We start from the raw sequence: 10,891 nt of genomic DNA, 5'->3' as shown, positions 1-10,891 counted from the left end.
TATGTCCTCTCCTTGGACCTTATGCTATCCCTAATTTCACTTGTTAGCCATGGTTAGGTCACCTTTTTTGTTTTATTTTTATGCCAAACTGGGATGAACAAATTCTGTAGCTCATCGATTTGGTCTTTGAATGTTTGCCATTGCCTATCCACCGTCAACCCTTTGAGTGCCATTCCCCAATCAATCCTACCCAACTCGCTCCTCAGACCATCGTAGTTTCCTTTATTTAAATTGAGGACCCTAGTCTCCGAGTCAACTACTTCATTCTCCAGCTTAATGAAGAATTCGATCATATTATGATCGCTCCGACCCAAGGGGCCTCGTACAACAAGATTGTCAATTAATCCTTCCTCGTTACATAATACCCAGTCTAAGATGGCCTGATCTCTGGTCGGTTCCTCGACATATTGGTCCAGGAAACCGTCCCGTAAACACTCCAGGAATTCCTCCTCCACAGTATTGTTACTAATTTGGTTGGCCCAATCTATATGTAGATTAAAGTCACCCATGATGACTGCTGTGCCCTTATTGCACGCTTCTTTAATTTCCCTTTTAATGCCATCCCCAACCTCCGCCTTACTGTTTGGAGGTCTATAAACCACTCCCACTAACGTTTTTTCCCCCTTAGTATTTCTCAATTCTACCCATACAGATTCCACCTCATCAGAGCTAATATCCTTCATTACAATTGTGTTAATCCCTTCTTTAACCAGTAATGCTACCCCACCTCCCTTTCCTTTTTGCCTATCTTTCCTGAATATCGAATACCCCTGGATGTTGAGTTCCCAGTCCTGGCCTTCCTTGAGCCACGTTTCCGTAATCCCAACCAAATCGTATTTGTTTACTTCTATTTGCGCAGCCAATTCATCCACCTTATTACAAATGCTCCTCGCATTAAGACACAAAGCCTTCAGGCTTGTTTTTTTAACGCTCTTAGACCTATTAGAATTATTATTTACTGTGGCCATGTTTGATTTAAACCATTGATTTCTCTGACTGCCACTTTTGTTTTTCTCCTTCCTATCTTTTGCTTTTATCCTTGTTTCCCTTTCCTCTGTCTCCCTGCTCAGGTTCCCAACCCCCTGCCATTTTAGTTTAAACCCTCCCCCACAGCACTCGCAAACACTCCCCCTAGGACATTGGTTCCAGCCCTGCCCAGGTGCAAACTATCCGGTTTGAACTGGTCCCACCTCCCCTAGAACCGGTTCCAATGTCCCAGGAACTTGAATCCCTCCCCCTGGCACCATTCCTCTAGCCACGTATTCATCTGAAGTATCCTTCTATTTCTACTCTGACTAGCACGTGGCACTGGTAGCAATCCTGAGATTACTACCTTTGAGGTCCTGTTTTTTAATTTATCTCCTAACTCCCTATATTCCGCTTTTAGGACCTCATCCCACTTTTTACCTATATCGTTCGTGCCTATATGCACCATGACAACTGGCTGTTCACCCTCCCCTTCCAAGATGTTCTGCAGCTGCTCGGAGACATCCTTGACCCTTGCACCAGGGAGGCAACACACCATCCTGGAGTCTCGTTTGCGGCCGCAGAAACGCCTATCTATTCCCCTTACAATTGAATCCCCTATTACTATAGCTCTACCCCTCTTTTTCCTCCCATTCTGTGCAGCAGAGCCACCCCTGGTGCCAGGAAGTTGGCTGCTGCTGCCTTCCTCTGATAAGCCATCCCCCCCAACAGTACTCAAAGTGGTGTATCTGTTTGAGAGGGGGATAGCCACAGGGGACCCCTGCACTACTTGCCTGCGCCTAGTACTCTGCCTGTTGGTCACCCGTTCCCTTTCTTCCTGTCCAACCTCTACCTGCGGTGTGTCCAACTCCGTAAATGTGCTATTCACGATGTCCTGAGCATCGTGAACGCTCCAGTATGTATACAATTGCAGCTCCAGTGCCGCAATGCGGTCTGTCAGTAGCTGCAGCTGGATGCACTTCCTGCACACGTAGTTATCAGGGACACAGGAAGTGTCCCTGAGTTCCCACATATCGCAGGAGGAGCAGATCACAGGGCCCGGCTGTCCTGCCATGACTTACCCTTTAATTAATTGAATTTAAATTAAATCAATCAATCCCACTAATTACACTACAGTTAACTGGTTTACCAACAGTCCCTGCTACACTAGAGAGACCTTAGAAACTATAAACCAGAGTTAAAGTTTAAAAAAAAGAGAGAAATACTCACCAACCAATCACTTACCTGCTTCCTGGTGACGTCATACTTTGATTACTTTTTACCTCTCTCCCCTGCTGTTGAATTGGTCGGGCCTCGCCTCGCCCCTCCTTTTAAAGTTGCCGCGCTGCTTGTACCTCATGCAGGTCCGCTCTGGTCGGGCGTCGCTGCTCACTCCACTCCCAGGTCAGCCGCTGTGGTCGGGCCTCGCCTCGCCCCTCCTTTTAAAGTTGCCGCGCTGCTTGTACCTCATGCAGGTCCGCTCTGGTCGGGCGTCGCTGCTCACTCCACTCCCAGGTCAGCCGCTGTGGTCGGGCCTCGCCTCGCCCCTCCTTTTAAAGTTGCCGCGCTGCTTGTACCTCACGCAGGTCCGCTCTGGTCGGGCGTCACTGCTCACTCCACTCCCAGGTCAGCCGCTGTGGTCGGGCCTCGCCTCGCCCCTCCTTTTAAAGTTGCCGCGCTGCTTGTACCTCACGCAGGTCCGCTCTGGTCGGGCGTCGCTGCTCACTCCACTCCCAGGTCAGCCGCTGTGGTCGGGCCTCGCCTCGCCCCTCCTTTTAAAGTTGCCGCGCTGCTTGTACCTCACGCAGGTCCGCTCTGGTCGGGCGTCGCTGCTCACTCCACTCCCAGGTCAGCCGCTGTGGTCGGGCCTCGCCTCGCTCCTCCTTTTAAAGTTGCCGCGCTGCTTGCACCTCACGCAGGTTCGCTTTGGTCGGGCGTCGCTGCTCACTCCACTCCCAGGTCAGCCGCTGTGGTCGGGCCTCGCCTCGATCCTCCTTTTAAAGTTGCCGCGCTGCTTGCACCTCACGCAGGTCCGCTCTGGTCGGGCGTCACTGCTCACTCCACTCCCAGGTCAGCCGCTGCGGTCGGGCCTCGCCTCGCCCCTCCTTTAATATTCAATACTTTGCGTTCTTGGACAGAATTGTGTGCACCTTTGGAAGTGGCTCAGTGAGTTGCAGTGAATGGTGAGATGTAAGGGTACCCGCGCCCCCACCCCCCCTCCCCACTGGTGATGAGTCTGAAAGGAATGGCTTGGGCATTGTAGGGATGCTTTATGGTGTTGGTGTGGGGTGGTGCGGGAAAATGTTATGGCTGGTGCAAATTGGTGCAGGAGCCTGTAAAGTGGGGGGGGGGGTGCGAATGAGAAAATTATATAATAATTAAAAAGGAACACATAAAAGAACCTACCAGGTAGCTGTAAAGGCTTGGTTTAAGGGATGAGATCGTTTAAATTTTTTTTAACATTGTAGCATCTTCTATAAATAACTGTACTTACTCCAAAGTATTCTCTGTGGTTTTTAAAGCCAAGTACTGTACTTGTCAAATAAATATAATGGGGCAGTAATTCCTCCCCAAACGCGTGAGTACGGAAGGGGTACTCACGCGTCTGGCCGGAGGAAATGCCGGTTTTCAGCATGCACAGCGCATGCGCTGAAAACCGGCATTTCCTCTCCTCTAACCCAAGAGGTGAAGAGGCTAGCGCATGCGCTGTAGGGGGCAGCGCGTGCGTCTTGGATTTCCTCTGTTTTGGGGGATTTGCGCATGTGTAAAGGCCTCCAGTTTTTACGCTTGTAAAAAGCACACGTAAGTATTTATTTTTACAGGTAAGTGGTGTTTTAGTGCAATTTAGAATTTTTTTCCCACAGGTTTATTATTTTAAAGAATTTACAATAAGGTAAGTTTAGTTTTAGACCCTTTTTATTAAAAATTTATTTTTTTCCAAAAAAAAATTATTGTTTAAATTATTTTTTAAAACTTATTTATACTTAATTTAATGATTGGGATGTTTTTAAAAATTTTATTTAAAGTTTAAGTAGTGTTTTGGGGTGCAGTACTTTTCATGAGTTTGACAGTTCTTACTCTCAAACTTATGAATGAAGTTTCCCCTCCCCTGATTGGCTGAACAGTGCTCGCCTGATCCCAGCCGGCACATCGCACTAACTATGCCGCTGGGTCAGGTTAGCACAGCGCGCCAACATCAGAACCGGGCCACTGACAGGAAATCCACTGTGGGCCAGGTTTCAGATGTCGGCGCGCCGGGTAACTGCACATCGGGGGCTTGCACGCGCGGCAAGCCCCCGACACCAAGTTCTGGGCCAATTAGTATCACACCGTTTAATTTACAAGTTCTTTGATGTCCAGTTGAAATGTTTCCTGATTGGCTAGTGAAAGGAGCACTGCCCCACGTGATCCCAGGTACGCTTACACACAACGATGCACCCCTCGGATCCGTGGGGCACTACACTGCACACAACTCCGCAGCGTTTCAAAGCAACTTCTCAAAGGGGTTTTCGCAGCAGGTAAGTGCAGATTCCATTCGGAGGTTGGCAGCGTACTCCTTAACTACGCTGCTGCCCGCAAATTCAGGGCCATTATTTTGGGTTTGGAAACAATTTAAATTAATATGTTGTAGGAGTCTACGTACTCCTAGCAAAAAATACTGAACTCGGAGAGGTTCAACAGAAAAGGTTTAATTGTTGAGGCTGCATGCTGAACACAAAATGGAGTCAGAGACTACACAAGGTACAACTGTCTTTCATCAGTCCACAGCTTCGACTGCTCCTCCCCAGTTCTGGGCTTAACTATGTTGCAGATCGAGTTTCTTAAAGGTGTGATCCTTCTTAAAGGCATGACGCCTGATTTATAGTCTACGGACCGGAAAGCGGATTGTGTCCGTTCTGTGATCGGTACGCCACACAGCTCCCCGCAGAATCCGCTAGTAGGGAGTGTACGAACCGGCGTGGCGGCTTGATGGCACGGCTGGAACGGCTCTTGGCGGTTGGTGTCAGAGCGGGGCGGTCGAACGTGTCGGGCTCTTAGGCGGTCTGCCCCACGGTGGGGGTTGGCCCACTTGAACGGGTTCGTCGGACTCTAGGTGCGCCAGCTTGAGCCGGTCGACCGACATCTTGTCAGTTCTGCCGCCCACTTCGAGGAGGAAGAACTTGTTCCCCGTCTGGAGTACCCTGTAGGGTCCGTCGTATGGGGGCCGTAGAGGTCCTCGGTGGGCGTCATGGTGCACGAAAACAAATTTGGCCATGTGCAGGCTAGGTGGTACGCGGGTTGCTGGTTTGCCGTGCCGGCCGGTGGGTACTGGAGCGAAGTGTTGTGCTTGGTTGGCGAAAGCGCAGCGTTGCTGGTCAGCCGACCAGTGGGTCGTGGCGGTGGACAGGAACTCTCCGGGTACGCGCAGCGGCTGGCCATACACCAGTTCCGCCGCCGAGGCTTGCAGGTCTTCCTTGACCGCGGAGCGTAGGCCGAGTAGCACCCACGGGAGGCGGTCGATCCAAGCCTCGTCCTCGAGGCTGGCGCGGAGGGACTCCTTCATGGACCTGTGGAAATGCTCGCACAGTCCGTTGGCTTGGGGGTGGTAAGCCGTGGTGCGGTGAACGGCCACCCCGAGGTTTCGGGCGATGGCGGCCCACAGATCAGAGGTGAACTGCGGGCGTCTGTCCGACGTCATGTCAGAGGGGACGCCGAACCGAGCGACCCAGGTACCGATGAACGCCCTCGCGATGTCGACGGTGGTGGTGGACGTCAGTGGAATGGCCTCGGGCCAGTGGGTGGTACGGTCCACGATTGTCAGCAGGTGCGTGTGACCTTGTGATGGCGGCAGGGGGCCGACGAGGTCAATGTGGACGTGGTCGAACCTTCTTTCTGGCACGGTGAACTCCTCGAGTGGGGCTTTGACGTGCTGGTGGATTTTGGCACGCTGGCAAGCTATGCAGGATCTGGACCAGACGCGCACATCTTTGCGCAGGCCGTGCCAGACAAATCGGTTGGTCACCAGTCTAATGGACGCGCGGGTGCCGGGGTGTGAGAGGCCGTGGACGATGTCGAACACCCGTTTTCGCAAGGACGCCGGGACTACGGGGCGGGGTTGCGCCAAGGAGGTGTCGCATTTGACTGTGACGGCGGACGGGCCGCAGGCGATGTCGGTCAGTCGCAGCCCTGGGAGGGTAGTGGGCGCGGAGAGCAGATCGGGGTCGGTGCGTTGCTCCGCTGCCAGTTGAGCATAGTCCACTGCCAGGTGGGCGCCGTGGACGGCGGGGCGGGATAGGCAGTCGGCTACCACGTTGTCTCGACCGGAGACGTGTCGGATGTCCGTGGTGAATTCTGACACCGCGGCGAGCTGGCGTTGTTGCCTGGCTGACCACGGGTCCGCAGATTTCGCCATCGCGAATGTCAGGGGTTTGTGGTCGACAAACGCGGTGAAGGGGCGGCCCTCCAGAAGAAATCTAAAATGGCGGACTGCCAGGTACAGTGCGAGGAGCTCGCGGTCAAAGGCGCTGTATTTGGCCTCCGGGGGGCGCAGTTGGCGGCTGAAAAAGGCCAGCGGTTGCCAGGCCCCGTCGACCCACTGTTCGTACACAGCGCCGACCGCGTGGTCGGAGGCGTCCGTGGTGAGGGCCACCCTGGTGTTGGGCTGTGGGTGAGTGAGCATGGTGGCGTCGGCGAGTGCCTTTTTGGTCGAGTCGAAAGCGGTCAACATGTCCGCCGACCACTCGATCGCCATTCTGTCTTTCTTACCCCGGAGGGCTTCGTATAGGGGCCGCATGAGGGAGGCCGCTCCGGGAATGAAGCGGTTGTAAAAGTTGATCATCCCCAAGAACTCCTGGAGGCCTTTGATGGTGGTAGGCCGGGGGAACTGCTGGACGGCTTGCACCTTGGCGGGCAGGGGAATGGCTCCGTCCTGCGTGATGTGGTGGCCGAGGAATTCGATCCTGCTGAGGCCGAATTGGCACTTGGCTGGGCTGATGATGAGCCCGTGCTCACTGAGCCGCTGGAACAGGGTACGGAGGTGCTCGATGTGTTCCTGCTTGGAGGAACTAGCTACCAGGATGTCATCCAGGTAGACAAAGAGGAACTTCAGGTCCCGGAGGACCGAGTCCATGAGCCGCTGGAAGGCCTGGGCCGCGTTTTTGAGGCCGAAGGGCATTCGGAGGAACTCGAATAGCCCAAAAGGGGTGATTATGGCCGTCTTGGGAACGTCCGTGGGGTGGACTGGCACCTGATGGTAACCGCGCACCAGATCGACTTTGGAGAAGACTGAGCGGCCGGCCAGTCTAGCCGAGAAGTCTTGAATGCGGTATGGGGTACCGATCCAGCGTGGTGGCGTCGTTTAGGCGCCGGTAGTCCCTGCAGGGGCGCCATCCCCCGTCGGGTTTGGTGACGATGTGGAGTGGGGAGGCCCAGGGGCTGTTGGAGCGGCGGATGATGCCGAGCTGTTCCATTGTGGCGAACTCGGCCCGCGCGATCTCCAGCTTGGCCGGGTCCAGCCTGCGGGTGTGGGCATACACCGGTGGGCCTGTGGTGGGGATGAAGTGTTCTACCCCGTGCTTAGCAACCTTCGCGGAGAAGGTCGGGTTGGTGAGGGCTGGGAACTCAGCCAGGAGTGCTGAGTAGTCGTCTGTTGAGCGGGCGCGGCACTGCCACGCCATTTCGGCGGATTGGGGGGGGGCCATGGCGCCCGGGACAGGTGACATGGTGTTCATGTCCACGAGGCGGCGCCGAGGCATGTCGACCAACAGGCCGTGGGCGCACAGGAAATCCGCACCGAGGAGCGGGGAGAGCATCTTGGCGGTGATAAACTCCCAGTGGTAGCGGCGGCCTGCGAGGTCGATGGTGACGGTGCGGGTGCTGTACGTCCGGATGTCGGTGCCGTTGGCGGCAGCCAGCGCAGGACCGCGGCCGCCTCGTTGGATCTCGAGGGCGGACGCGGGGATGATGCTGCGCTGCGCGCCCGTGTCGCATAGGAAACAGCATCCGGAGGCGCTGTCCGTAACGTACAGCAGCGCGCCTGCTTGCCCCACGGCCATCGTGTAGGCCGGTGTGGGGGCGGTTGGAAACGTGCAGGGATGGCTGCAGCGGCGTGCCCGTGCACCAAACCGGGTATGGAAGTAGCAATAGCCCTGGGTCGGAGGGCTTGGGGGACGTGGGGGGCCTCGTGGCCGAGCTGTGTGGCCGCGCGATAGAGTGTGGCGCGCGCGCCGACGCTGCAGAGGCCAGGTCAGGGGTGATGGCGTGGTTGGAGCTGGCGGACAGGAGCTTATCGGCTTTGTCGGCCAGGGCCTCGAGGTCCGTGAGGCTGGACGACACGATCGCCGGGTGGATGCTGGGAGGTAGTTGGCGGATAAAGAGCGTGCGGAAGAGGGAGCCGGGCGGTTTGTCGTCGGTCAGAGCAAGCATGTGTGAGAGCAAGTCTGACGGTGTGGAGTCACCGAGGCCCGGGAGGTCGAGGAGGTGGCAGTTGCGCACGAATTGGGAGGCTGTGAATTTTTTAATGAGCGCGGCCTTGAGACGTGCGTACTTGCCTTCCTCCGGAGGGTTTTGTAGTGTTGTCCAGACTTTCGTGATTGTGGAGCTGCCCAGGGAGGCGAGGAGGTAGTCGTACATCATTGCGTCGGCGGTGATGCCGCGGAGTCGGAATTGCGATTCGGCTTGAAGGAACCAGGCGGTGGCCAGGTTCTCCCAGAACTCCGGCAGCTTCACAGAAACTGCGTTTGTGTCAGCCATGGTTACGCTTAGGAGTCGTCCTGAGCGTTGGGGTCACCAATGTAGGAGTCTACGTACTCCTAGCAAAAAATACTGAACTCGGAGAGGTTCAACAGAAAAGGTTTAATTGTTGAGGCTGCATGCTGAACACAAAATGGAGTCAGAGACTACACAAGGTACAACTGTCTTTCATCAGTTCACAGCTTTGACTGCTCCTCCCCCGCTCTGGGCTTAACTATGTTGCAGATCGAGTTTCTTAAAGGTGTGATCCTTCTTAAAGGCATGACGCCTGATTTATAGTCTACGGACCGGAAAGCGGATTGTGTCCGTTCTGTGATCGGTACGCCACACAGCTCCCCGCAGAATCCGCTAGTAGGGAGTGTACGAACCGGCATGGCGGCTTGATGGCACGGCTGGAACGGCTCTTGGCGGTTGGTGTCGGGAGCGGGGCGGTCGAACGTGTCGGGCTCTTAGGCGGTCTGCCCCACGGTGGGGGTTGGCCCACTTGAACGGGTTCGTCGGACTCTAGGTGCGCCAGCTTGAGCCGGTCGACCGACATCTTGTCAGTTCTGCCGCCCACTTCGAGGAGGAAGAACTTGTTCCCCGTCTGGAGTACCCTGTAGGGTCCGTCGTATGGGGGCCGTAGAGGTCCTCGGTGGGCGTCATGGTGCACGAAAACAAATTTGGCCATGTGCAGGCTAGGTGGTACGCGGGTTGCTGGTTTGCCGTGCCGGCCGGTGGGTACCGGAGCGAAGTGTTGTGCTTGGTTGGCGAAAGCGCAGCGTTGCTGGTCAGCCGACCAGTGGGTCGTGGCGGTGGACAGGAACTCTCCGGGTACGCGCAGCGGCTGGCCGTACACCAGTTCCGCCGCCGAGGCTTGCAGGTCTTCCTTGACCGCGGAGCGTAGGCCGAGTAGCACCCACGGGAGGCGGTCGATCCAAGCCTCGTCCTCGAGGCTGGCGCGGAGGGACTCCTTCATGGACCTGTGGAAATGCTCGCACAGTCCGTTGGCTTGGGGGTGGTAAGCCGTGGTGCGGTGAACGGCCACCCCGAGGTTTCGGGCGATGGCGGCCCACAGATCAGAGGTGAACTGCGGGCGTCTGTCCGACGTCATGTCAGAGGGGACGCCGAACCGAGCGACCCAGGTACCGATGAACGCCCTCGCGATGTCGACGGTGGTGGTGGACGTCAGTGGAATGGCCTCGGGCCAGTGGGTGGTACGGTCCACGATTGTCAGCAGGTGCGTGTGACCTTGTGATGGCGGCAGGGGGCCGACGAGGTCAATGTGGACGTGGTCGAACCTTCTTTCTGGCACGGTGAACTCCTCGAGTGGGGCTTTGACGTGCTGGTGGATTTTGGCACGCTGGCAAGCTATGCAGGATCTGGACCAGACGCGCACATCTTTGCGCAGGCCGTGCCAGACAAATCGGTTGGTCACCAGTCTAATGGACGCGCGGGTGCCGGGGTGTGAGAGGCCGTGGACGATGTCGAACACCCGTTTTCGCAAGGACGCCGGGACTACGGGGCGGGGTTGCGCCAAGGAGGTGTCGCATTTGACTGTGACGGCGGACGGGCCGCAGGCGATGTCGGTCAGTCGCAGCCCTGGGAGGGTAGTGGGCGCGGAGAGCAGATCGGGGTCGGTGCGTTGCTCCGCTGCCAGTTGAGCATAGTCCACTGCCAGGTGGGCGCCGTGGACGGCGGGGCGGGATAGGCAGTCGGCCACCACGTTGTCTCGACCGGAGACGTGTCGGATGTCCGTGGTGAATTCTGACACCGCGGCGAGCTGGCGTTGTTGCCTGGCTGACCACGGGTCCGCAGATTTCGCCATCGCGAATGTCAGGGGTTTGTGGTCGACAAACGCGGTGAAGGGGCGGCCCTCCAGAAGAAATCTAAAATGGCGGACTGCCAGGTACAGTGCGAGGAGCTCGCGGTCAAAGGCGCTGTATTTGGCCTCCGGGGGGCGCAGTTGGCGGCTGAAAAAGGCCAGCGGTTGCCAGGCCCCGTCGACCCACTGTTCGTACACAGCGCCGACCGCGTGGTCGGAGGCGTCCGTGGTGAGGGCCACCCTGGTGTTGGGCTGTGGGTGAGTGAGCATGGTGGCGTCGGCGAGTGCCTTTTTGGTCGAGTCGAAAGCGGTCAACATGTCCGCCGACCACTCGATCGCCATTCTGTCTTTCTTACCCCGGAGGGCTTCGTATAGGGGCCGCATGAGGGA

The sequence above is a fragment of the Somniosus microcephalus genome, chromosome 12 (genome assembly GCF_052327205.1).
Source record: "Somniosus microcephalus isolate GS21.2 chromosome 12, FLI_Smic_1.0, whole genome shotgun sequence".
In the NCBI taxonomy this organism is placed as follows: Eukaryota; Metazoa; Chordata; class Chondrichthyes; order Squaliformes; family Somniosidae; genus Somniosus; species Somniosus microcephalus.
The sequence above is the reverse complement of the archived record's forward strand: the minus strand, read 5'-3'. Positions refer to the sequence as shown.